Source organism: Rhinoderma darwinii, chromosome 2 (assembly GCF_050947455.1).
Source record: "Rhinoderma darwinii isolate aRhiDar2 chromosome 2, aRhiDar2.hap1, whole genome shotgun sequence".
In the NCBI taxonomy this organism is placed as follows: Eukaryota; Metazoa; Chordata; class Amphibia; order Anura; family Rhinodermatidae; genus Rhinoderma; species Rhinoderma darwinii.
The window spans coordinates 349,857,675-349,885,145 of record NC_134688.1 but is presented as its reverse complement, the minus strand read 5'-3'; positions in this window follow the sequence as shown (position 1 = coordinate 349,885,145).

The window sequence follows — 27,471 nt, the reverse complement described above, 5'->3', positions numbered from 1 at the left end:
CGAGGAGCTGTACTCCGATGAGTCTGTCTCACCGTTAGAGGCTACACTCCTGGACAGCACCACCCTTCCTGCCATCTCGGAAGATCAACTGCAAATACTGAATGCGCAGGTTACTAGGGAGGAGGTAGATAGGGCCATCAGAAACCTGAAAAACTCCAAAGCTCCAGGCCCAGACGGCTTCTCAGGAGAATTTTACAAAGCCATGAGAGAACAGGTGACCGAAACCCTGGTTTCGCTCTTTAATAATGCCCTGGGCAGTGAAGGGTTGCCACCATCGGCAAACACGTCCTATATCAAACTGCTGTTGAAACCAGGAAAGGATCCCCTGCTACCAGGGTCTTACCGACCCATATCCCTAATAAATGTCGATGCGAAACTTCTCTCTAAAATCATAGCAAATAGACTGGCGGATATAATGCCAGACCTCATAGCTCCCGAGCAGGTGGGGTTCATTAAGGGGAGATCGGCGGTCACCAATATTAGAACGGTATTGGCGGTGCTAGACAGAGTGCAGCACAGTCCAGGACATGGGGAACGCCCAGCACTGCTTTTGTTGGATGCTGAAAAAGCATTTGACAACGTTAGATGGAAGTGGCTGGATGCGGTTTTGGACAGAGTAGGGATTACTGGGGCTTTTCGAAACCTACTGCGACACATTTATAAGTCCCCTAGTGCTAGGATCTGCACCACAGGGTTTTTATCTCAGCCGTTCCGCTTATATAAAGGCACAAGACAAGGCTGCCCGCTGTCTCCATTGCTGTTTAATCTGGCTTTGGAGCCATTGGCAAGATATTTGAAATCTTCAGAGGTGTTCAGAGGCATCTCGGTGGGGGAGATGGAGGTCAAGGAAACACTGTTCGCAGATGACATACTCTTATTCCTAGCAAACCCCTCACGGGATGTTCCACGGGTATTTCAGACGCTACGTGACTTTGGGGAATATTCAGGATATAAAATTAACTATTCGAAGTGCCAACTGCTAGATCTGGGACCGAAGGAGGGTAGACATGGACGACTATTAGATGATCTAGATGTGGAGATAGTGCGGTCACAGATCACGTATCTGGGCATCAAGGTGGGGCGGGCACCTAGCTCCCTATATGATCTAAACTACCCCCCTTTGATACGGGACATACAGGCGGATCTTCTGAGGTGGCACGGATTGCCCCTTTCACTCTTGGGAAGGTGTGCCTTGGTCAAAATGTCGGGATTTGCAAAACTACTATACCCCTTACAAACCATTCCATTACTTATCAAGCACGGGGATATTAACACATTAAATTCGTCCTTCACTAAATTCATATGGGGGGGAAGAAAACCGAGAATAGCACTGGCAAAACTTATGCTACGAAAAGAAGAGGGGGGTATTAACTTCCCTAACATACGGGGATACAACCTGGCATGCTTGAGCAGGCACTTGCTGGACTGGCAACAGGGTACCGGATGCCACTCCAACATTAACCTAGAAAGGCAGCTAGCAAAACCATGGGATCTAATGGCTCTGGCACATACAGCCTTTGCGTCCCTTCCCACTAACATTAAGAGATCTGCCCTACTACGGGACACCATTATCACATGGAAAGTATTGCGTAAGCATTATGGTCTTCCATATCGCATTTCAAAACACATGCCTATATGGAAGCATCCAGATTTGTTGGCGGGAAGGCATAGTCAGCTACTCCAGAGATGGAGAGAGAGAGAGGGATAGCGACTCTAGGAGATATGTTCCAGGAACAGGAAGGGAGATGGCTGACCCTACAGGAAATACAGACAAAGTACAATTTCGAACATCCCCAACATCTACAATATTATCAAATATTATCTTCATGCAAAGCGAAACTGGCGGACATATCCGACGAGATCCACCCCAACCTGTTTGACTCATGGTTCCTAGGCACATACCACAGGTCCATATCACAACTGTATAACACCCTAAAGCCAGTACTATTAAAGGTGACACCAGCTCAGGCATTTATGAAATGGGAAAAGCTATTTGGCTTGCCTAATATTGCCAGACATGTGGAAATGGGGTTGGTGGATCTCAGAAAACACATAACAAACGAGAAATGGAGAGAAACCCACTTAAAAATCCTCCATCATGCCATATATGCGTTCACACTGCCCCCTTCCATAAACAAACCAGATAGAAAGACTTCATGCCCGAGGTGTGGATCACCTCGCACAGACATGTACCATGGGTTTTGGGCATGCACCAAAATACAGCCATTCTGGAAAGAAATGGCATCTTTAATGCAACAAATAAGCAGATTTAAGGGGCTCCTGGGGCCAATGGAAGTTTTTTTACATGTCCAGCATGGTGGAGGGTCAGATGACACAGAAGTAACCCACTTGCCCCCCATTACACATGCGGCATTGATGGTGGCAAAACGATGCATACTCCAGAAATGGTTGGTACCAGATATCCCGCAATCAAGTGAGGTTGTACAGGGGATGAAAAACCTATTCTATTTAGATAGAGTGGATGTTCTGAAACACAAGGATGCACAAGGGGGGACATTTTTTGGGAAATGGAAACTGTTCATAACAGAGCATTTCTCGGGGGAGGAGGTATGCAAAATGATCGATCCATTCACGGGATCGCCTTGGTACCTGATAGAGGATCTCAAGGGCACCTTAGGAGTGTTGAGAACACGTAGAACATAATATCTGTAACTTTGAAATGATATCTAGGCTAACTCGGTTAGGAATGTAGCTTCATGTGGCTCCAGTTTAGGTTATTCATGTTTATACTTATATTAGAAAAGTTTTATATGCATTGTTTCTCAGGGATATTCATTGTTAACGCTGTACACCGAATGTTATGGAAATTCTTGTAATGACCCTCAGTAACTGTCATATAATGATGTAAACAACTATGAGCTTAGTGTCATTGTGGGAATGTGATTTTCATACCATCAGCAATAGGTGATTATATTCCTGTAACAGTTTATTGCATATTATGTTATGTGAAAAATCTTCAGAAAATCAATAAAAATATGTTTAAAAAAAAAAAAAAAAAAGCTGAATGTTATGCATAGTTGTGTTTTTTCCAGAAATGTAAGAAAGTCTACAAGTATCAATTAACATGCCAATCTTGCCAAAACTTACAGCCACCAACTCTACTTGTGGTAATCCAACAAATACTTTTTGAACTTAAAGCCTATTCATAAATGATCTTCCTTTTTGGGAATGTGTCTTGTGTATGTGAAAACTGTTGAATGCTTGAAAAAAAACAAAACAATGCATTTTATTAGAAACTGATGGGAAATTTACAGTCATTGAACAATGCAGATGCCAATGTCTAACATTTGTCTCAGTAATATATTCAGTACAAAAGAATAACCTCAGAAAAGTTGGAATGTCTAAACCCTTAATTATGGTGAAGAATGTTCTTAAATGGTAGTTGTAAGTCCACACACCAAGTGCGCTCTACGTATTCAAGAACGCAAACCACACATACTTCCCCAGGCAATTTCAACACCTTTAGTTGCTGCAGTGTTTCAGTTAGCTCAAAGATATTTTACTTCTTTAGATTATAAGCTCTTACAGACAGGGCCCTTTCTATTTGCTGATCTTCATCTTTGTTTTTATGATTTATCACTCTGCGTGTGTATTGCCTAACCCTGCTTGAAAGGAGTTGTGGAATATGCCGGCAACATATAATTATAGGCTATCATTATTTTTATTATTGTCTTTATTATTGGCATAACATTTTAGTTCATAAGAGAAACAAAATATCGATTTACTTTTGCAACTAACAATCCATAAATCCAAGTGATTTGATCATGCCAAAAATATAATAAAAAAAATGGTTGCAACATAATCAGAAAACATTGCAAAATACAATTTTGTTAAAACAATTCACTTTGCAACAATGCAGCCCATAAGAAATATTTTAGGGAACATATATACACTGTGTTATACATGACACAGGCATTCAAAGTGTACCAAAGGAAGAATCTGTGTCATCTTCAAATAGCCATCAGTCGTTGTTGCCAGTCTTTTGCCAGGAGTCTTTCTTAAAGAATTGTACATGTAAATTCAGTTTTTCCTATGCCACTCAGAAGCTTTAATATCCAGTATAGTGCATATTAGCACACAAAATATGAATACATTATAACCCCATTATAGTATAAGGGCCAATTATGTGTCTCCTGAGAAAAGCCAAGAACAACTTACAGGAGTCAATTGGGCATAGTGTTTTGCCAAAGGCAGCAAGTGATTCATTTTAGTGATTGGTGGAGATCCCTGCTGTCAGATCCCCACCAGTCAAATTATTATGGCCTATTCTACAGTATATGTCATTAATATATATGTTGGGAAAACCCCATCGTATTAGGTCAGAGCTAGGCAGTAGCAGATGCTTTGAATGTTTTACCCTAGCACTGCACATGACAAGGATCATCGATTTTCACATATGCCATATTATGGCATGGAACAACCCATGATATAAACAGATTTCCAATACAACAGTATACCCTATACATGATTAATCCAAATAGGAAACATCCCTAGTAAGTGAAAATACCAGAAAGATTATAAATAGTATCTCCTCCTTATCCTTGTCGTATGTAATCAATAATACAAAAAAGCTAACTAACATTATGACCATGTTCAAAAAAATGTGTAGGGACCAATAAGTCCATTTCTATTTATGTATTGCTGTTAATTAAAAATTTTCCATACTATGCAATCGTTTCTCTAATATAAAGAAGTCCCCAAAGGACATTGGAGTAAGTAACTCAAATGGTCCAAAAGTATAAGGACAATAAAATGTATTACCTGATTTATTATATTATTTCCCATACACTGCTTCAGAAACTACCTATTCTCTTCAACCTCATTCTGAAGAGATTGATTACAGTAAAGATTGCATTTTAGCATAGATATATTGTTGAATCAATGGTTCTTCTTTACATTTAACAAAATACAAGTTTGTCAAATACATAAATCCATTAAATACCAATATATAGACTAAATATTTTTTTCCACTCGTTTTGACATGGGTGGGGGTTGGGTTTTTATTGGTTAAAAAAAATGTGATACATAAAAAAAAATGATGGACTATAACAATATTGCAGATAACAAGTCAATATTGTGCTATATGGAATAAATAGTAATTTAGTACATGGTGTTGATAAGGTTATATAAACATAAAAACTGGTTTTAACTTGCTTGTATAGACAACAGTTGATGAAAGCCTTTATTATTTGGGAGTTAACTCCTTAAGGATGCAACCTGTTTTTGTCTAATGGACCAGGCCATTTCTTTCAAATCCGACTTGTGTCAATTTATGTGATAAAAATGCTTTTATTTTTTCAAGCGATTCTGAGACTGTTTTCTCATGACACATTGTACTTTAATTTAGCGGTAAAATGTGGTCGATACATGCAGTGTTTTTTTGTGAAAAATACCAAAATGTAGAGAAAATGTGCAAAAATTAGCATTTTCTACATTTTAATGTATCTACATGTAAAACAAATAGTAATACCACACAAAATACTTACTAGTTAACATTTCCCATACGTCTACTTTATGTTTGCATCGTTTTGAACATTCTTTTATTTTTCCAGGATTTTAGAAGGCTTAGAATTTTAGCAGCAATTTCTCACATTTTCAAAAAAATTTCAAAAGGCTATTTTTTTCAGGGACCAGTTCAGTTCTGAAGTGGCTTTGAGGGCCTTATATATTAGAATCACCCTATAAAACACCCCATTTTAAAAACTGCACCCCTCAAAGTATTCAGGACAGCATTTAGAAAGTTTATTAACCCTTTTGGTGTTTCACAGGTGGTGGTGAAATTGACAAATTACATTTTTTTTTGCAGAAAATCTGTTTTCATTATTTTTTTTCTGTAACAGAGAAGGTTTTAACAGAGAGGCGTAACTTAATATTTATTGCCCGGATTATTGCCTAGAAATATCCCACATGTGGCCCTAGTGTGCTACTGGACTGAAACACAGGCCTCAGAAGCAAAGGAGCAACTAGTGGATTTTGGCGCCTCTATTTTGTTAGAATATATTTTAGGCACCATGTCAGGTTTGAAGAGGTTTTGTGGTGCCAAAACAGTGGAGCCCCCCCCCCCCCAAAAAAAAAGACACCATTTGGCAAACTACACCCCTTAAGGAATTGATCAAGGGGTATAGTGAGCATTTTAACCCCACAGGTTTTTTGCTGAACTTAGTGGAATTAGGATGTAAAAATGAAAATCCAAATTTTTTCCAATAAACCTTCAACATTTACAAGGAATAAAGAATAAAAAGCACCCCAACATTTGAAAAGCAATTTTTCCCGATTACGGCAATACCCCATATGTGGTAATAAACTGCTGTTTGGACCCACGGCAGGGCTCAGAAGGGAAGAAGCACCATTTGGCTTTTGGAGCTCAAGTTTTGCTGTATTGGTTTTCGGGTGCCATGTCGCATTTGCAAAACCCCTGCTGGACCAAATCAGTGGAAACCCCCCAAATGTGACCTTATTTGGGAAACTAAAGGAATTTGCCCTCAAGGAATTTATCGAGGGGTATAGTGAGTATTTAGACCCCACAGTTTTATGTGGAATTTAGTGGAATTAGGCTGGGAAAATGAATATCAAAATTTTTTGCACAAAAATTTTGATATTTTTTTATTTCTTCAAGGGTTAAAGGAGAAAAAGCACCCCAACATTTCTAAGCCAATCTCTCCCAAGTACGGCAATACCCCATATGTGGTAATAAACTGCTGTATAGATACACGTCGGGGCTCAGAAAGGCAGGAGCGCTACTTGGCATGCAGATATTGCTGGAATGGTTTTTGGGTGCCATGTCGTGTTTGCAGAACCCCTGCCAGACCAAATAAGTGGATATGCCCCAAAAGTGACCCCATTTGGGAAACTACACCCCTGAAGGAAATGTATCAAGGGGTATAATGAGCATTCTGACCTTACAAGCTTTTTGCTGAATTTAGTGTAATTATACTGTGAAATTAAAAATTATTTTTTTTCTGACAAAACGTGAAAATTTTAAATTTTTACAAGAAATAAAGGAGAAAAAGCACCCCAAAATTTGAAAAGCAATTTCTCCCGATTACGGAAATACCCCACATGTGGTCATAAACTGCTGTTTGGACACATTGCAGGGCTCAGAAAGGCAGGAGCGCTATTTGGCATGCAGATTTTGCTGGCTTGGTTTTTGGGCGTGGCATTTGCAAAACCCTGAGGTACCAGAGTACAGTGGAAGCACCCAATAAGTGACCCCATTTTAGAAACTACACCCCTCAAGGCATTTAGAATTTGCCTGGACATATGACAACGCACCATGTGCATTTGAGGTCCATTTTGGTGATTTTCACAGCATTGGCCCACAATTGCCCTTCTCTGAGGTCAAATAGTTAAAAAAAAACCCAAGTAGTGACCCCTTTTTTGGAAACTACACCCCTTAAGGCATTTTAAGGGGTGTAGTGAGCATTTTGACCCCACAGGAGTTTTTTTCATTAAAAATTAATGAGCAGCGGATTTGCAAATTGAAAATTAAAATTATCCACTAATATGCCATTTTAGTGCACAATATGTTGTGCCCAGTTTGTGCCACCAAAGCCAAATACCTCATAAAATGTTAAGCGGGTTCTCCCGAGTATGGCGATGCCATATATGTGGACGTAAACTGCTGTTTGTGCACGCTGTAGGGCTGAGAAGGGAGGGAGCCCCATTTGGGTTTTGGAGCGCAGATTTTGCTTGGTAGTTCTGTTTGGGATTTTACTGGTATTTCAGTTTATAATGTGGTGGCATATGTAAGCTGTGCGGAGCACATCAGGGCATAATAAGAGAGTATAATAATGCGGTAAATAAATAGATGTGTGTCCGGTGTCGCACTGATAAATGGTGCCCAATCTTATCCGCTTTTGGAACGCTCTGCACATTCTGCGTCGCGATATTCTGAGAGCCAGAACTTTTTTATTTTTTCTCCCTCTTGTGAGGGCTTATTTGTTGCGGGACAATCTGTAGTTTTCATTGGTAGCATTCTGGGGTACATGCAATTTTTTGATCACTTTTCATTCCATTTTTTGGCAAGCAGGGTAACCAAAAAGCATCAGTTCTGACAATGTTTTTTATTCTTCAACCGTGGGCTATAAATGCCAATTTTATGTTATTCTTGGGTCGATACGATTACGGTGATTCCATATGTATATAGTTTATTTTAAAGAGGATCTGTCACCAGTTTATAAGTGCCCTATCTCCTACCTAATCTGTCTGATAGGTGCTGTAATTTAGATAACAACAGTGGTTTTTATTTTGAAAAACGATTATTTTAGTTCAAATTATGAAGAATTTTAGATTTATGCTAATTAGTTCTTAATGAACAAGTGGGCGTTGTAAAGAGAAGTGTATGACGCTGACCAATCAGTGTCATACACTTCTCTTCATTCCAGCACAGCTTGTTTCACTGCAGAGCGTGATCTCGTGAGATCATGCTGTGACAGGACTTCCTCCCACAGATCCTTCACCGGAGCGATGGAAGAGTCAACAGACATCGCCTCTAGCTGTGCCAGGACATTTATCTGAATCTGCAGCGGCTGGAGGCGATGTCTGTTCAGTCTTCCATGGCTCCGATGAAGGACCTGTGGGAGGAAGTCCTGTCACAGCGTGGTCTCGTGAGATCACGCTGTGCAGTGAAACAAGCTTGGCATGAATGAAGGGAAGTGTATGACGCTGATTGGTAAGCGTCATACAATTCTCTTTACAACACCCACTTGGTAAAAAGTTTAAAAAAAATGCCCAGTTGGTCATTAAGAACTAATTAGCATAAATCTAAAATTGTTCATAACTTGCTCAAAAATGAGCGTTTTTCAAACCATTGTTGTTATCTACATTACAGCGCCTATCAGATTAGGTAGGAGATAGGCACTTATAAACTGGTGACAGAGCTTTTTAAGTTTTGCAGTGTCTGCACAATAAAATCACTTTTTTTGTGTCAAAAAAGCTGTGTAAGGGCTTTTTTTTTGCTGGAACGGTTGTAGGTTTTATTGGTATTGTTTTGGGAATTATACCACTTTTGATAACATTTTATTCCATCTTTTGGGAGGGGTAGTCATAAAAAAATAGCGATTCTGGCATTGATTTTTTTTGCGGAGTTTACTCTGCGGGAAAAATAACATTATAGTTTTATAGTTTAGCTCGTTGTGGACGCGTCGATACCAAATATGTATACTTAGTTTAACGGTTTCATTTTTTTCCTATAACAAAAGTCTTTGTATAGGAACAAAGGCAGTGTTTGATTTTATTAATGTGAAACTTTTATTTTTACACTTTTATTCAACTTTTTTCAACTTTTCTTTTTTAGTCCCACTAGGGGACTTGGGGGCCTGCGCCTCTGATCTTTACTCTAATACATTGCACTACCAATTAGCACTACCAATTGCACTAGCATTAGAGCTGTCAGTCATGCACTGACAGCAAACCTATTAGATCCCGTCTCTGGAAGGAGCTGAATAGGCTATCGTACGTGGCCGACCAGGAGGCTATTGTTAGGCCTCTGGTTGCCTTAGTAACGATTGGCATCCTCACGATCCCATCGTGTCGATGCCAATCGCTACAAACCACTAAGATGCTGCGATCGCTTTTGATCGCGGCATCTAAAGGGTTAATGGCAGGGATCAGAGCTAGTTCAGTTCCCTGCCGTTACAGCATGGTGTCAGCTGTAACATACAGACGACAACGGCGGCTGATGTCGCAGGCTCAGCTTCTGAGCCTGCGCCATCTTTGTTTTGTGGCTGGAAGCCTTTTAGGCCCTGCCTCCGGACGGGACCTAGCAGGCTTCCGTACTTGGCAGACAGGCGGCCATTGCTAGGCCTCCAGTCTGCCAGAACATCAATCGGAACACCGCGATTTGCATTGCGCGGTTCCGATCTGCTAGGAAACACCATAGATGCAGCGCTTGCTTTTCAGCGCTGCACCTAAGGGGTTAATCGGCTGGATCGGAGGCTTGCTCCGGTCATGGCCATGCAGAAGGGTGCCAGCTGTAATATACACCTGACACCTGCTGGCGATGTTGCGGGCTCAGCATCTGAGCCCGCACCAGCAACACAATGTACCCATAATGTTGCGTTAAGTACTTAAAGGGATCCTGTCATCAACATCTTACCTGTTAAACTCGCCTGACCCCTCAATGGCCACAGCTGTCCAGAGTTCATTCCTGTTCTCTTCTTTCCTGAAGTCCTCCTCTGTCAGTAAATATAGTAGTTTAAACTTTTCCCGCCTTTTATGGTAATTATTTTTCCCTCTGGGATGCAGCTTCTTAACCACGCCCACTGCCACCACCTGTCCGGCCCTGACTGGCTAAGGAGCTGTCAATCAAAAAGAAGGAGGTGGAGTCCACTCTGAGACGCTGGAGGAATGAAAACCTGACTCTTTTCAGATGAAGATTTGACTCTTTTCTGCTCATTTGCATACGGCGTGGGACCACTGAAAAACGGAATACTAAAGTTACAGAGCTTACTTAGAACATATTTATAGCTAAGATGACAATGATTTTTCACCCACTTTCACCAGGTATTGCTGGCTTTATAGCTAAAATGCTGGTGACAGGTTTCCTTTAACGACAGCGACATAATAGTACGTTGGATGTCGTTAAGGGGTTAAACAATCTGGTGAGATATTGTGAAGAGGAGCAATACAGCTAGAGAAAAGTAGCAAAAGGTTCAACAACAAGAACTGGAACAATTAAGAAAAAGAATGGATTCAGGTAACCTCCAACTATAAGGTCTTTAATAATTGGAACATGTCTATTCTAATATAAAAACCAATGAAGTGTGCATAAGTTAATGGACAGAGACATAAATCATTACAGCTCCAGCATAAGATGACTTCCGTTACAGTAAATAAAGAGAACATTTTACTGGCTGCTGTGTTATAATGACTTTGAGATGATAAGAATTGCCTTTGAAATGTCCATGTTGTAACTGTCATTTGCTTCTTTCACAAATCAGTTAAATATGCAAAAATAAAAGATTTAATTGAAAAATAAATTTGAAAATTATTACAATTATTATGCTTTTTTTTAAAATTACTTAATATTGACTTTTTGTTTTTGTCTCTCCTTTTGTTTAAATTATTCTACTTTTATACATAAATATGAGTACATTCTAATTTGTACCGTTAAATTTTACGACACCGGAAATTTACAATCTCATTTCTTATGTTTTAATGAAATTTGTACGACAAAAATGAATGTTTAAACAAATATATATATAGTATAGTCCATGCATAATCTACTTATAAAAATGAATATGTTCCTGTAATCTCCTATTCTGAGGCCCAAAAACACCAAGGTCAAAGTCAGGTCAGAGCTAAATGGGTGTATACAGATATTTCATATGTTAAGACTTTTAGTGAAGCAGAGGAAAACCAAGGAATAAAATTTTTAACAAGAAAATGTTATAAAAGTCCTCAAATTAAAAAATACAAAATGATTACACAAGTTCATCAGTTTTAAAATTATAATAGAGAATAGAAATACAATCTTATTTTCAAAAAAATCACCTAAATATTGACCAATTATTTTGTTCCACCTTTCTTTACATCTTATAATTACCATATACCTTACCTTCTATTACCCTGTAATTACAATTACTTTTTGTATTTTAGTGACAGGCTTTCTTTAAACTAGATTCAGAGCATTTAGTGAATTCTGCAAATTTACATGGAATAATTGAATTTAGATTATGGTAAAAACTTTCTTTAGACTTAAACTTGCAAAAGTATTGGGATTCACCTCTTAATCATAAAATGCAGGTGTTTCATTCAGTCCCATTGTCACATGTGTATAAATTCTAGCACCTAGCCATGCAGTCGCCTTTTCAAACATTTGTGAAAAAATGAATTCGAGCGTGGTACTTTAATAGGAGGCCACAGATGTTGCATCTATTCAGTTTGTGAAATTTCTTCCCTCTTGGATATTCCATGAATAACTGTGAGTGGCATTATTACAAAGTGGAACCTTTTAGGGACCACTGCAACTCAGCCATGAAGTGACAGACTACATAAAGTTACAGAGCGGAGTGACCGAGTGCTGAGGAGCATAGTGCATAAAAGTTGCCAAGCTTCCTCTGGAATTAACAAGAGCTTCATGTCATTAGTTTCCATGGCTAAGCAGCTGTACGCAAGCCTTACATCACTAAACACAATGGAAAGCATCAGATGGAGTGGTGTAAAGCACGCCACAACTGGACTCTGGAGCAGTGGACATATGTTCTGTTAAGTGACAAATCGCTTCTCTATCTGGAAGTCTGATGGACAAGTCTGGCTGTGGCGAATGCCAGGAGAACATTACCTGCCTGACTGCATTGTGCCAACTGTAAAGTTTGGTGGAAAAGGGTTATTGCTATGAGGTTGTTTTTCAGGGGTTGGCTTAGACCACTTAGTTCCAGTGAAGAGAAATTGTATTTCCTTGGCATACCAAGACATTTTGGACAGTTTTATGCTTCCAACTTTATGGGAACAATTTTGGGAAGGCCATTATTTTTCCAGCATGACTGTGCCCCAATGCACAAATCAAGGGCCACGCCCTTGCTATGTGCATCTTATCCTCAAAATGGAGACAGCCATCTCCAGACAAAGGATGGAGGGACGGAAACGACTGCAGGATATAGGATATATCAGAATGGGGTTGGTGCCGAGCGGGCGGAAAATCATTGAATTTATCCAAGCAGTTTGAGAACACTATGTGTGTGTATATATATATATATATATATATATATATATATATATATATATATATATATATACTCCTTAACCCCTTCCCTCTTTAGCCGCTTTTGACCTTCCTGACAGAGCCTCATTTTTCAAATCTGACATGTTTCACTTTATGTGGTAATAACTTCGGAATGCTTTCACCTATCCAAGCAATTCTGAGACTGTTTTCTCGTGACACATTGGACTTTATTTTACTGCCAAAATTTTCTCGATACATTCAGTATTTAAATGTGGAAAAACACCCAAATTTTGCGATAAATTGAAAAAATTAGCATTTTTCTCAATTTCTATTTATCTGCTTGTAAGACAGGCAGTTATACCACACATAATAGTCGATAATTAACATCCCCCACATGTCTAATTTAGATTGGCATAGTTTTTTTAACATCCTTTTATTTTTCTAGGACGTTACGAGGCTTAGAACTTTAGCAGCAATTTCTCACATTTTCAAGAAAATTTCAAAAGGCTATTTTTACAGGGACCAGTTCAGTTCTGAAGAGGCTTTGAGGGCCTTATATATTAGAATCCTCCAAAAAGTCACACCATTTTAAAAACTTCACCCCTCAAAGTATTCAAAACAGCATTTAGAAAGTTTCTTAACCCTTTAGACGTTTCACAGGAATTAAACCAAACTAGAGGTGAAATTTACAAATTTCATATTTTGTTGTTGCAGAAATTCATTTTTAATCCATTTTTTTTGTAACACAAAGTTTTACCAGAGAAACACAACTCAATATTTAATGCCCAGGTTCTGCAGTATTAGAAAATATCCCACATGTGGCTCTAGTGTGCTTATGGACTGAAATACAGTCTTCAGAAGTAAAGGAGCACCTAGTGGATTTTGGACACTCCTTTCTATTACAATATATTTTAGGCACCATGTCAGCTTTGAAGAGCTCTCGTGGTACCAAAACAGTGGAAACCCCCAAAAAGTGACCCCATTTGGGAAACTACACCCCTTGAGGAATTTATTTAGGGGTATAGTAAGCATTTTGACTGGACAGTTTTTTTGCAGAATTTTTGGAAGTGGGCCATGGAAATGAAAATCTACATTCTTTCAAATAAAATGTAGGTTAAGCAATTTTTTTTTAATTTCCACAAGGACTAAAGGAGAAAAAGCAACACAAGGTTTGTAGAGCAATTTCACCCGAGTAAAAGGATACCATACTTTTGGTCATAAACAGCTGTTTGGACACACGGCAGGGCTTAGAAGGGAAAGAGCGCCATTTGGCTTTTGGAGCTCAAATTTAGCAGGAATGGTTTTCGGAGGCCATGTCACATTTGCAAAGCTCCTGAGGGACCAAAACAGTGGAAACCCCCCACAAGTGGCCCCATTTTGGAAACTGCACCCCTTGAGAAAATTATCTAGGGGAGTAGTGAGCATTTTGACACCACAGGTTTTTTGCAGAAATTATTGGAAGTAGGCCGTGAAAATGAAAATCTACATTCTTTCAAAGAAAATGTAGGTTTAGCTAATTTTTTCTCATTTCCACAAGGACCAAAGGAGAAATAGCACTGCAAAATTTGTAAATCAATTTCTCCCGAGTAAAATAGTACCCCACATGTGGTAATAAACAGCTGTTTGTACACACGGCAGGTCTGAGAAGGGAAAGAGCGCCATTTGGCTTTTGGAGCTCAAATTTAGCAGGAATGGTTTGCAGAGGCCATGTCACATTTGCAGAGCCCCTGAGGGACCAAAACAGTGAAAACGCCCAAAAAGTGACCCCATTTTGGAAACTACACCGCTTGAAGAATTCATCTATGGGTGTAGTGATCATTTTGACCGCACAGGTGTTTCATATAATTTATTAGAATTGGGCAGTGAAATTAAAAACAATCCTTTTTCTTCAATAAGATGTAGCTTTAGCTCAAAATTTTTCATTTTCTCAACAAATGAATGAAAAAAAGAACCCCAACATTTGTAAAGCAACTTCTCCCGAGTACGGCAATACCCCATATGTGGTTATAAACTGCTGTTTGGGCACACGGCAGGGCTCAGAACAGAAGAAGTGGCATTTGGCTTTTGGAGCACAGATTTTGCTGGTTTCTTGACACCATGTCGCTTTTGCAAAGCCCCTAAGGTACCAGTACAGTGGAAACTACCCAAAAGGGACTCCATTTGTGATACTACACCCCTTGAGGAATTAATTTAGTGGTGTAGTGAGCATTTTGACCCCACAGCTGTTTCATAGATTTTATTTGAATTGGGCAGTGAAAATAAAAATTACATTTTTTTTACAATAAGACTTAGCTTTAGTGCAAAATTTTTCATTTTCTCAAAAAATAAAGCAAAAAAAGAACCCAAACATTTGTTAAGCAATTTCTCCCGAGTATGGCAATACCCCATATGTGGTTATAAACAAATTTTTGGGCACACGGCAGGGCTCAGAAGGGAAGGAGTGCCATTTGGCTTTCGGACTACAGATTTTGCTAGATTGGTTTCTGGTCGCTATGTAGCATTTGCAAAACCCCTGTCGAACCAAAACAGTGGAAACCACCCAAAAGTGACCCCCATTTTGGAAACTACACCCCTCAAGGTATTCACCTAGGTGTGTAGTGAGCATGTTAACCCCGCAGGTGTTTTGCATAAATTATTGTGCACAGTAAAAATGGGATTTTTCAATAGATATGCCAATATGTGGTGCCCAGCTTGTGCCACCATAACAAGACAGCTCTCTAATTATTATGCTGTGTTTCCCGGTTTTAGAATCACCTTACATGGGGCCCTAATATTTTTCCTGGATATTTGACAGGGGTCAGGAGTGAAAGAGTACCATGCAAAATTGAGGCCTAATTTGGCGATTTACTCAGAATTGGTTCACAATTGCAGAGGCTCAGATGGGAAATAATAAAAGAAAACCCACCCGGAAGTGACCCCATTTTAGAAACTACACCCCCAAGGCATTTATTAAGGAGTGTAGTGAGCATTTTCACCCACAGGTCTTTTCCATAAATAAATGTGCTGCGTATGGTGCAAAGTAAAAATTAAAAATTTTCCCCAGAATTGCCAATTCAGTGGCAAGTATGTCGTGCCCAGCTTATGCCACTGGAGACACACACCCCAAAAATTGTTAAAAGGGTTCTCCCGGGTATGGCGGTGCCATATATGTGGAAGTAAACTGCTGTTTTGGCACACTGTAGGGCTCAGATGGGTGGGAGCGCCATTTGGCTTTTGGAGCGTAGATTTTTCTTGGTAGTAGCCTTGTTTGGAGTTTTACTGGTGTTTCAGTTCATAATGTGGGGCATATGTAAGCTGGGCAGAGTACATCAGGCGCATAGTCAGGGGGTATAATAATGGGATAAACAATAAAATTATCCAAACATTTTTGTTACACTGTGAAACAATCCTTTCTGCACAGGCCAGTGTCGCACTGATAAATGGTGTCGTTTCTTATCCTCTTTTGGTCCATACTCCGCACCGTTGCAGTTTGGGGAATTTTGCTGGAAAGTGTTGTCCTGGTATAATACGGGCACGCTCGCTTCTAGCAGATATGTTTGGGCCCCCCCTTCCTGGTTCCCTAATTTTAGGGCCCCGATAAATCGCCTCTTGAAACAGATGAAATGTTCCCCCCTAATCTGCACAAATGCATATTTTTTATTTCCTGACTTATGGAAGCCTTAACTAATTTTATTTTTTCATAGACGTAGCGGTATGAGGGCTGTTTTTTTACGGGACGAGCTGTAGTTATTATTGGTACCATTTTGGTGTACATGCGACTTTTTGATCACTTTTTATTTCACTTTTTGTGGGAGATTAGGCGACCCGTTCCATACTTCCCCTACCCGACTTTGGCATATGGATACGTCAAATGTCGGGAAGGGGTTAAAGTGTTGAAGTCGTGTTGTGCTCTCTGCTACATCTGCTGTGTTGCACCCCGCCTGGTGCCTGCCTACTGCTGGAGCCTCATCTCAGCCTGAAACCACCGCTACTGTTTACGCTGCCTCAGGTACTGTGATCGTGCATTATGTGTGGTTTATTGTGAGTCTTCAGCAGAGAGGAATGATTCTGTAATCAGGTACCACAGGTCGTGTCTCCAGCCTATGGACAATCAGACGAGTCAGAGGTGAAGTCCACAAGACATAAAGTGTTCTCATTGTCTAGTCTCCACAGGGGGTCATCAGGAGACACCACAGTTATATTCAACTCACATACAGACAGTAGAACTACAATCTAAAGTCATTATAATGATGGTGACTAGAAACTGCCAAGATGTTCCTCCCCCTGAGGGGTATATAAGGGCTTGTCCTGGGGAGGATGGGAGTTCTGGATTTAGACCTTCAGGAGAGCTGAAGCTGAGGTCAGTGCTCTAAGGATGTTACTGTGATTACCTGATTTTGTGGACTGTGTGCTGTTCCTGCAGTGAAGGCTACTTGTTCTGTCAGCATTGGATGCAATAAATCGTGTTGGAGTTGCCCTGTCGTCATAGTTTAGACACCTGCTTTTGATGCAATACATGACTGTGACCACATAACGGTAGGGCGTGCTATCTTAGACCAGACATAAATTTTGTCGGTCAGACGTACTATAAATTTTATCTGGAGATGTAATGATGGGCATTATGGCTTTTTATATATATGAACCAGGCATGGGGAGCGGTTTCTTTTCTTTTGTGACATATTCTGTTTCTCTCCTTTCCCTAAACGATATGGTCCACATCTAGCATCGTATCCATTTTTTGTCTCACAGATCCTAATTTGATATGGTCTATTCCTAACCCTATCCCTAGTGTATGTGTCGGTAGCTTTAATCATATACTTGGTATTTTACAAGAGGGGAGAATTAGCTCTTCTTTAATGAATTTCCTCATCACTTTATTCATTGTCATCAGTCCCGTATTGATGTTATCTTTATAATTTAATATTTAACATTGTTGCACTGTTCTACATCTCACACTGTATTAATACATTTAAGCTTGCACATTCCAATATGATATATATACCAACACCTCCTAGTTCGGTGCTGAAAGACTCTGCACTGTAACTTAACAGCATAAATCCGGGTCTGACGAATGTAAGTGCTGATGCCGAGTGGAAATTGTTGTCGGCGCATGCGCCGACAAATATACTTGGTTAGCGATGGTTTGGCAGAGGATTCTCGTATTAAGTCCCCTATTCATCCTTATACGCATGCGCCGCTCCCTGTCCCTTATTGGTGCACCTTATGCCAGTGATCATTCGCTGGCTCCTCACAGCTGATCTGCCGGCGTGTCTCCATCATCGTTATTGGCTATGTGCCTTCACACACCTCCAGATACGTCATTTGACATGTCCTTATCAGGATCTCCTTCCTGCCGCGCCGCCATTATCCCCGTGTACCCCTGAGGATGCTACTCTGTAGCGAAACATGTCTGGGGGGCTGTTAGGATTTTAATACCTACCACTGACCGTACCCACTGTTTATTATTAGCTAGTCTAGCAATTTAACTGGCTAGGGAACTGAACACTATTCCCAAGTCCTGTACTACTAATGCCTGTGATTATACAGGTAACTCACTTTCCAGTATGGTCTCTAGGTAGTGAAATTTTTAACTCTAAAATTATGTGTTCTGTCTGGCTATACGTAGCCCAATAAAGTTTACATTTTTTATTTTTTCATACTACTAATTGGTAGTTGGGAAATTGGGCTTGGCTGCTTGCAGGCAGCCTTTCTTTGTATAATTGCCCTGTCGTCAATGGCTCTGTTGTTCGTGTGTTAACTTAACAAACCCCATGACAGGTACCCTTTCCAGAACTATAGACATTGGCTATACCTGTTTGGCCAGATGCTATCCCGCTATGGCCCAGTTGGTCCACACGCCGCGATGTTACATACGTAATCTTCTTCCTATTTTTTTCTGACTACATCCCTGCATCTATTTGCTTTATTAGTCCCAGGAAGACTTCAGCTGCAGTAGTGACCTTTCCATGCTGCTGAAACATCCAAAACAGGATGCTGCAAGAGGAGAGTCACAGCTGGACCAAGGCCTTCACCTCTGCTGATGATGGGAAACATTGCAGAGGTGAATGGATTAATCCTACCTGCTGCACTATTGATACTGGGCATCACCTTGCCAGGGCAGACTAATATTTTCAACCAGGGACCTAAAGTAAGCCTCCCATCTTTTTATTTAATTTTAAAACATGCAGGCTGCTATAATAAAAAAAAAAAACAGGGAGCCCAAACATTTATTCCAGTGATTAGCAATAAGGAGATATCGGGGTGTTGTTGGAGGTGTTGGCCGAATTTGCAGGATTTTTTTCAAGATTTATACTCATCCAAATCTCGAAAAACGAAAATTCAGTTATCTACATACCTTGTGTCATTAATTTTTCCGGTTTTGTCAGATGTTCAGAGGGGAGGGTTGGAGGCTCCACACTTTCCGCAGGAGATACGAGTTGCAATTAAAAAAACTTCCAAAGAATTTAGAACCCGAATTGGACAGGATCCCTTATGATGGATATACTTACTATCAAGATGTGCTGGTATAACATCTGTACCGACTATATAATGACTCTTTTGATCAGGGTAATTTCCCCCCTCGATGGAGGCTACCATCATTTTAATACCAAAAACTGAAAGAGATCCAACATATATGGATGCTTATCATCCTATACCACTCCTAAATACTGATCTGAAAATCCTATCAAAATTATTAGCCAACTGACTTTTGGCAGTAATCTCTTCGCTGCTGGGTTCAGACCAGACTGGGTTTCTTCCAAATAAATCAATCTCCTGTGGATTTCGGAAAGCCTTCTCTAATATTGAATATGGAAGAGAGATATATTACCAAGGGGGGCAGCCAAGGCCTTCGATATAGTGGAGTGGGGCTTTCTTTGGGGGGCACTTTGAAGATTTGGAGTTGGGGAAAACTATGTCAAATGGGTGGAGCTTCTATATTCCAATCTTAGGGTTAGGGTTGGAATGGGGGTGTTCCTTTATTCCCTTGTCACGGCGACCCATCACGGTTGCCCCTTATCTCCACTGCTATTTAATCTTCCTATAGAGACCCTGGCAATAAAGATTAGATCTGATCCATTAACAAGAGGCTTTCTGGTTTAAGAAAAGGAGAAGATTTCTTTGTACGCCAATGACATGCTACTGTTCCTGAGAGACCTCGGGGATTTGAGGCATATCTTCGGCGTATATGAACAATTTGGGAATTTTTCTGTTATTAAAATTAATCGGTCTAAGTAAACAATTATGGCTTTTGACCCCTGCTATAAACCGAGGGGGGTTTCTGGAATTGAGGTGGTGGACTCATTACAATATATTCCAGCTAAATATTATTCCTTTATTTGGAAGACGGACAAAATAACAAAATCTGGAATAAATTGCTACCCCAGTGCTCTTTCTTTGGGGGGCACTTAGAAGATCTGTCGCCACATTCTGAGAGCCATAACTTCTTATTTTTTCGTCGATTGAGCAGTGTGGGGGCTCATTTTTTGCAGGACGAGCTGTAGTTTTTATTGGTACATATCACTTTTTGATCACTTTTTGTTACATTTTCTTTCAGAGGTAAGTTGACCAAAAACAGTGATTTTGGCGGTTTACATTTTTTTTATTTTAATAGCAGTGTATTACAGTAATACAATTAAATATTATTTGTATTGTTATTAATACTCATACATAAACAACTATGTATGCAGAAGTGGTCCAACTAATTGATAAAATGACTTGTCATACTCCATACATCTTTTCAATAAAGGGAAGAATTGATCTGCTATATACTGGGACATGAACAAAGTGTTTGATTTTGAGCCATAGGCAACTAGCCAGAAAAGCATAACTCTAGTTTGCTAAGAACAAGATATTTAATGTTCCATAGCTTGGGGCATAAGAAGAGAATAGAGACTGCATGTGTTTGTCCTACCACAGAGTCTAAGATGATTACGTAGGACAGAGGGGAGGAAAAGGACATATAACAGATTATCTGTCTCATGTTCACAATCATGCCTTGTTTCAAAGAAAGTTATCCCCTCTAGCAAGACACATAACCCAGAATGCATTAATGTTTGTTGGCAGAGCATAAGTAGATTTGAGCCAAAAACCGTGAGTGTTTGCCTAAAAGGTCATTTTATTGTAATTGTGTCTTACCATGCATCTTCTAGACAGACGCTTTGACCCACTGGTGTTGCATTCTACAGTACATCGAAACTTAATAAATATGTTTAACCATAATTAATCTTGTAAATGAATAACTGACATTACTGATGTTAGTATAACTCTAATTAAGGTCTTTGTTTGTATTCGACCTTTATTTTGTCTTGCTATGTCTTTTTCTTTATTCCTTATTATTAGGAGTAGTATCATTAGTAATGGCTGTCTTACTATAGCATGGCAATAAGGCAAAAGCATTAGCGAACAATTCCATTAAAAAAAACAACCTTGCCTTGAGAAATCACTTGCCATTATTATATATGTCATCATTTTGGGCTAGTATATAGATGAAGGATGCCAAATTGAGAAAAAATTACATACGGTATATGAGCAGACACGCTGAAAGCATATGCTTCATAATGACTAAAGCTTTGTGGTATCCAGACAAAGGTGCAAACAATTATGTTAATCATGAGTCTCAACGGTACTACTATGCATCAATAAAAATATATATTTAGAAATAACAAATATTAATGTCTTATAACTTTTATAATAAAATTATGTATATATATATGGTAACGTAGGACTTTACAAAAAATCATTTCATTCCAATAAGTCTATTCCAAAAATAAATAAACAAATGCAAGGTAAAGATTATTTTGTGGGCAGGGGAAAAATAACCCAAAAGTCCTTCCCCTGGCACAATTTAAACAGCTTTTTACATAATAAGCATGGAATCAAATCATGGAAAACCATACGTTCCATATTCAGCATCTCCCCCAATATCATATGCTGCCCTCAGATAACGTAGCACAGGAGACCTGACAGGTCCATATTAATAATCCTTTCATCAATACCTCACATTATTATGTCTCACAGTTTTGCGGATGCTTAGGCTGGAGGACTTTAGCAACTAAATAGATAGTTGTTAGTTCAGCCCAACATGGCAGCACATCAGCACGCCAGCAAAAATATAACTGTGCATACAGATAGAAAAAATTTAGAAATGTGGAATGGTCATACTGGATTGGGACTTCTAAATAAAGTAAAACACATAAATTATTAAAGAGGTAGTTCAGTTGTACCCTATTAATGAATTCTGAGTTGTGATAGTGGGATGGTCCTCTGTTCAGGATCCTCATCTCTAGGCCAGAGTGGGAAGCAATTACAAAGAACATCTCTCGCTCTTGAGGTCCTGTACGGTCCAGCATTTGTAATACGTGATTTTTCTGTGGTGCTGCTGCTGCAGGGAGAAACTTTATCTTTACTACAGCAGTCCTGTAAAACAGTTACATAGTTACATAGTTACATAGTTAGTACGGCTGAAAAAAGACACATGTCCATCAAGTTCAACCAAGGGAAGGGGAAGTTATTAAACAGAATTATGTATTCCTAAAATAACACCAAAAAAAAAGAAAAAAATTATTATACAGAGTTTTCAGGAACTGCCACTCCTTCGACAAAAGTGACCACTCCAGCATCACTTAAGTCACATGATTGAATTGTGTGTAATAAACAGTTTAGCATGCTCAGCATTAGTTTTCATTCAGTTCTACATCAGTAGTGAACTGAAAAATATTTATTATGTATTTAGATTCTTGTCAGCAATGCCGCAATATGCTTGGTAAATTTTGCATAATAGTTGGAGGGCAAAAATAAATGTCTTATGTAGCAATATTGCCCACAAAAAGGACATGTGGAAGTACAACTGTGTCTAAGCAAATTGAATATTGATAAAGCCCCAGTCAGTGGCGTAGCTAAAGTGGTCGCAGTTGCGACCGGGCCCCTAAGACTGGGGGGCCCACGGGCCCCCGTTGCCATACAGCATGCTTGTTAAATACATTTTCTGTGCCGTGAAGCCAGCACTTCCAGGTTACGGTCACATGGTACACTTGTGTCCGTGTTGTCACGTGACACGTCTTCCAGTCAGTGCAGTGGAAGAGCCGGTGTGGAGGACTCCAGGTGACCTGCAGAGTCTGTATTGTAATGTATTGTGTTGTGTTGTATTGTGTTGGCTTGTAATGTATTGTGGTGCCTTGTAATGTATTGTTTTGTATTGTGCTGTTTGCGGTGGAGACTGGGGGCCCGTTAAATTACAGCCCCCCTCGTCTCTCCACCGCAAACTGCACAATACAACACAATACATTACACACTGTGGGTCGCGTCCCCCTGGGGATTCGTGTGAAGACCTCCGGGGGGGTCGCGAGTCACTCACCGAGGTCCCGGTTCCATTCAATGCTGGAGCAAGGAGCTGACGTCTCCTTGATCCACTGTGCCCTGAGCGGCTTGACACAGGCTGGCGGGATGTAGCGACAGCTTCGCGCCTGTCTGCGCCGAGTCACTCATAGCACACACCAGAGGAGGCGAAGGATCCTCCACCCGGCGTGAGAACGGGGATAGGTAAGAAATTATGCTAATTTTCTATTATACACATATGGGGCATTATACTGTATGGGGGGCTGATATTGCGTGGGGGGGCATTATACTGCATGGGGGGGCTGATATTGCGGGGAGGAGGCATTGTACTGCAAGGGGGCTGATAAGTCATGGGGGCTGATAAGATGGGGCATTATACTGCATGGGGGATGATATGGGGGAATTATACTGTATAAGGGGCTGATATGAGGGGTATTATACTGCATGGGGGCTGATATGGGGGAATTATACTGTATGGGGGCTGATATGGGGGCATTATACTGCATGGGGGCTGATATGGGGGAATTATACTGTATGGGGGGCTGATATGAGGGGTATTATACTGCATGGGGGCTGATATGGGGGAATTATACTGTATGGGGGGCTGATATGGGGGCATTATACTGCATGGGGGCTGATATGGGGGAATTATAATGTATGGGGGGCTGATATGAGGGGTATTATACTGCATGGGGGCTGATATGGGGGAATTATACTGTATGGGGGGCTGATATGGGGGCATTATACTGCATGGGTGTAATGACCGGGGGGTAGGGAAACGGACAAGTGAGCCCTAATCTACCCGCCACTCTGTCCCTGCCTACTTGCAACGACCCGCCCTAGGCGACGGGGTACAACTGGGCGGCGGTCCCTGCACTCAGTAAGTGCACGACAAACACGACAAACATACAAGGGAATACAAGCAAGGGAAAGGGGCAGTTGCCCACGGCAACACCGTGAGCAACCAGAGTGGTGAACGAGCCGAGTCAAGCCAGGAGTGTGCGAGGTAGCAAACGAAGAGCAGAAGAGTAGTCAGTAAGCCAGGGTCTGTATGGAGCAGGAACAAAATAGAAGGAGCTGTAGCTGGGCCAGGAAACCACACGAAAAAGAATAACAAGCAAGGAGGAACAGGAAATGCAGGTATAAATAGACAGAGGGTGGGAGCTAGCTGAGTCTGGCCAGGCTGCGATAGGCTCTCCCACTCCTAAGCCTGCCAGCCTGAGTGGTGGAAGCTGGAGTCAGTCTCAGGGATGTAGATTCAGGTGCTGACTGATTAATTAAGGGAGTTATCCCCGAAGCTGTGATGGCAGATCCTTTACAATGGGGGCTGATATGGGGGAATTATACTGTATGGGGGCTGATATGGGGGGCATTATATTGTATGGGTAGCTCATATGGGGGGGCATTATACTGTATGGGGAGCTCATATGGGGGGCATTATACTATATGGGGAGCTCATATGGAGGGCATTTTACTGTATGGGGAGCTGATATGGGGGCATTACACTGTATGGGGAGCTCATATGGGGGCATTATACTGTATGGGGAGCTTATATTGGGGGCATTATACTGTATGGGGCTGATATGGGGGGCATTATACTGTATGAGAAGCTGATATGGGAGGCATTATACTGTATGGGGAGTTGATATGGGGGGGCATTATACTGTATGGGGAGCTCATATGGGGGGCATTATACTGTATGGGGAGCTCATATGGGGGCATTATACTGTATGGGAAGCTCATATGGGGGCATTTTACTGTATGGGGAGCTGATATGGGGGGCATTTTACTGTTTGGGGTGCTGATATGGGGGCATTATACTGTATTGGGCTGATATGGGGGGCACTATAATGTATGGGGCAGCTATGTGGGGCATTATACTGTGGGGGCTGATATGGGGAGCATTAAACGGTATACGGAAATTCAGCTATTGATCAATGATAGTCCGTTAAGTCTCTTAAACTCTCTTGAAACAGGGTTAGTGCTGCGTAATTAAATAAAACAAATAATTTTTTTTTTTATAATGTACAATAAAATAAAAAACATTAAGGGCTCAAAAAAACCTCTTTTCCTATTTTTCCCCTAACGTAAAAGATAAAAAAAGTAAACATAATTGGTATTGCTGCATCCGTAAAAGCCTGAATATTTTAAATGTAAGTGTATTTAACATGCCAGTCAAACACTGGAGGAAGGAAAAAGTAAGAATTGCTGTTTTTTTGGTTACCACGCTTCTCCTCAAAGATTGAAATCAAAGGCGTATGCACCACAAAATGTTACCACTAAGAACTACAGTTCAGCCCGCAAAAAACAAGCCCCCCCCCCCCACCGCACTATCATTGGAAAAATAAAAAAGTTATGGGTCTCAGAATATGGCAACAAAAAAATATATATTTCTTTAACAAATAGTTTTTATTTGTAAAAGTAGTACATAAAAAAAAAAATATTTCAATTTGGTAATGCCGTAATCGCATTAACTCGCAGAATAAATTGACAAGTTGTTTTTTTTCTATGGTGAACGCGGTAACAACAAATTTTAAAGAACAATAGCGGAATCACAATTTTATCCAATTCCACCCCACAAATCATTTTTCCGGGTCCTAGTAAATTTTCTGGTACTTTAAATGGTGAAATTAAAAACGACAACTCTTCCCACAAAAAACAATCCCAACAGCTGTGTTGAGAGGGTGAGAAAGGCGAGAGGTAAAAACCGAAAATGAAAAAACAAAAAATGGCTGTGGTGCCAAGGGTTAAGTTGTTGTTCCGAACGGCAACCTTCATAGACCAACCATGAACGACAACTTATTCAGAAAAAGGCCATCTGAAATCCCTAAAAGCTTTAGTCAGTACCTCCTAACAAAGTGAAATAAATGTACAGGTAGATTAGCAGGAATTATGGTCTGCTGCATTTTTCTGCCTGGTTAAAAAGATGAATACCTTACCGAGTGGTGATAAGTTAATAGGTTCCATTAAAATCTATTCTATTACGAAACAGATCAAAACAAATCCATCATATCCATCATAAATCCGAAAATAGAAACCCCTGAAGCCAGTGTGAACAGAGCCTAAAAAGTGACCAAATGTTTTCTACTCTGTGAGGTTTGGTCATTTGAACCTTCTGCACACGGGACGGCAATTCATATCTTGCGGACGGATAGCAATTCCGCAGCATTTTTGTCTTGTGTGTAGTGGAACTAAGTCCAGGATAACAAACCAGTTTTAATGCAGTTTTTGTGCTGGTTTTTGGCTCAGTTTTATGAGTCAAAGTCAGAAGTGGATCCAAAAGGAAGCAAATGTATAAAGAAAAGACTGATGCTTCTCCTTTCTCTTGTGTCCACATCTGTGTTTGGCTAGAAAAACTGATCCAAAAACTGCCACAAAAATTACATCAAAACTGTGCTAACATCTGACCTACTGAGTCTCTGAGAGACATCCAAACACCTGAAGCACATGGATGTCCAAAGATCTGAAATACCTAGTGTTTTAAATACTTGATAAATTTATCATATCCTGTTAAAGACATTGTGATCTAAAAATTTAAATACAGATATTGCATCATCTGACTTCCTTGGGAAGATTAGCCCGAAAGGGATCAGTTTTGGACAGTTGGTCATTATAAAGGAATTTGCAAATGACCCAGGCAAAAGAATATTATAACTACACATGTTGAGACTAATTCCTTGTGCACTCCTTTGTTTGTATTACCGTGAATTAATCATTCTTAATTAGAAATTTGTCTGGACTTCAATATTTTGGATGTGAACGTTTTTTTATATTTTCATTGATCTCTAATAGTCTCTGCGGTCAAGCATTACTCATATTCAAAGTATTTAAAATGTGGTAATAATTAATCAAACATATTTAAAGCCTCTCTCTGTTTGCTGCACAATGTCTTCGCTCCAAGCAGCGATAAAACACAACTTAGCCCTTAACTTTTAGGATATTTTAATAAAAATACTGTACAAAAACAGGTAAAAAAGTACCGCTATCACTGCTGTTAATGCTTTTTTGCCGCCTTATGAATATAAATATAAATTTAGGCTTCAGAGAGCGCATTGACGCAAAACAGCTTTTGCATATGTAGTACTCACTATTTTTACCCGCTTTTTCTACTTAGAAATAAAGACAAAAAAAAAAACGTCATTGGGTGAGTGCCACTCTTTCTTTCCCTCTACTTGGAGATAAATATAAATTGATTTATAGAAAATTCAAAATAGGAATAAATTCTGAGCTAAGTTTGACATATCCACCGTAATAGTGGCAGGTCTTATTGCTGTTAGTTGGGAAACATAGGCCTGAAAACATCATGATGAAACATCAACAACAGTTCATTGCGTTAACCCCTTGACGCACCGTGACAACGCTGCACGTCATGGTGCTTGGGTTGAAGTATGGAGTGAGCTCGCGGGCTGAGTCCACTCCATATGCTGCGGGCATTAGCTGTGTATTACTGACAATTGCTAGGAACAAAGAGA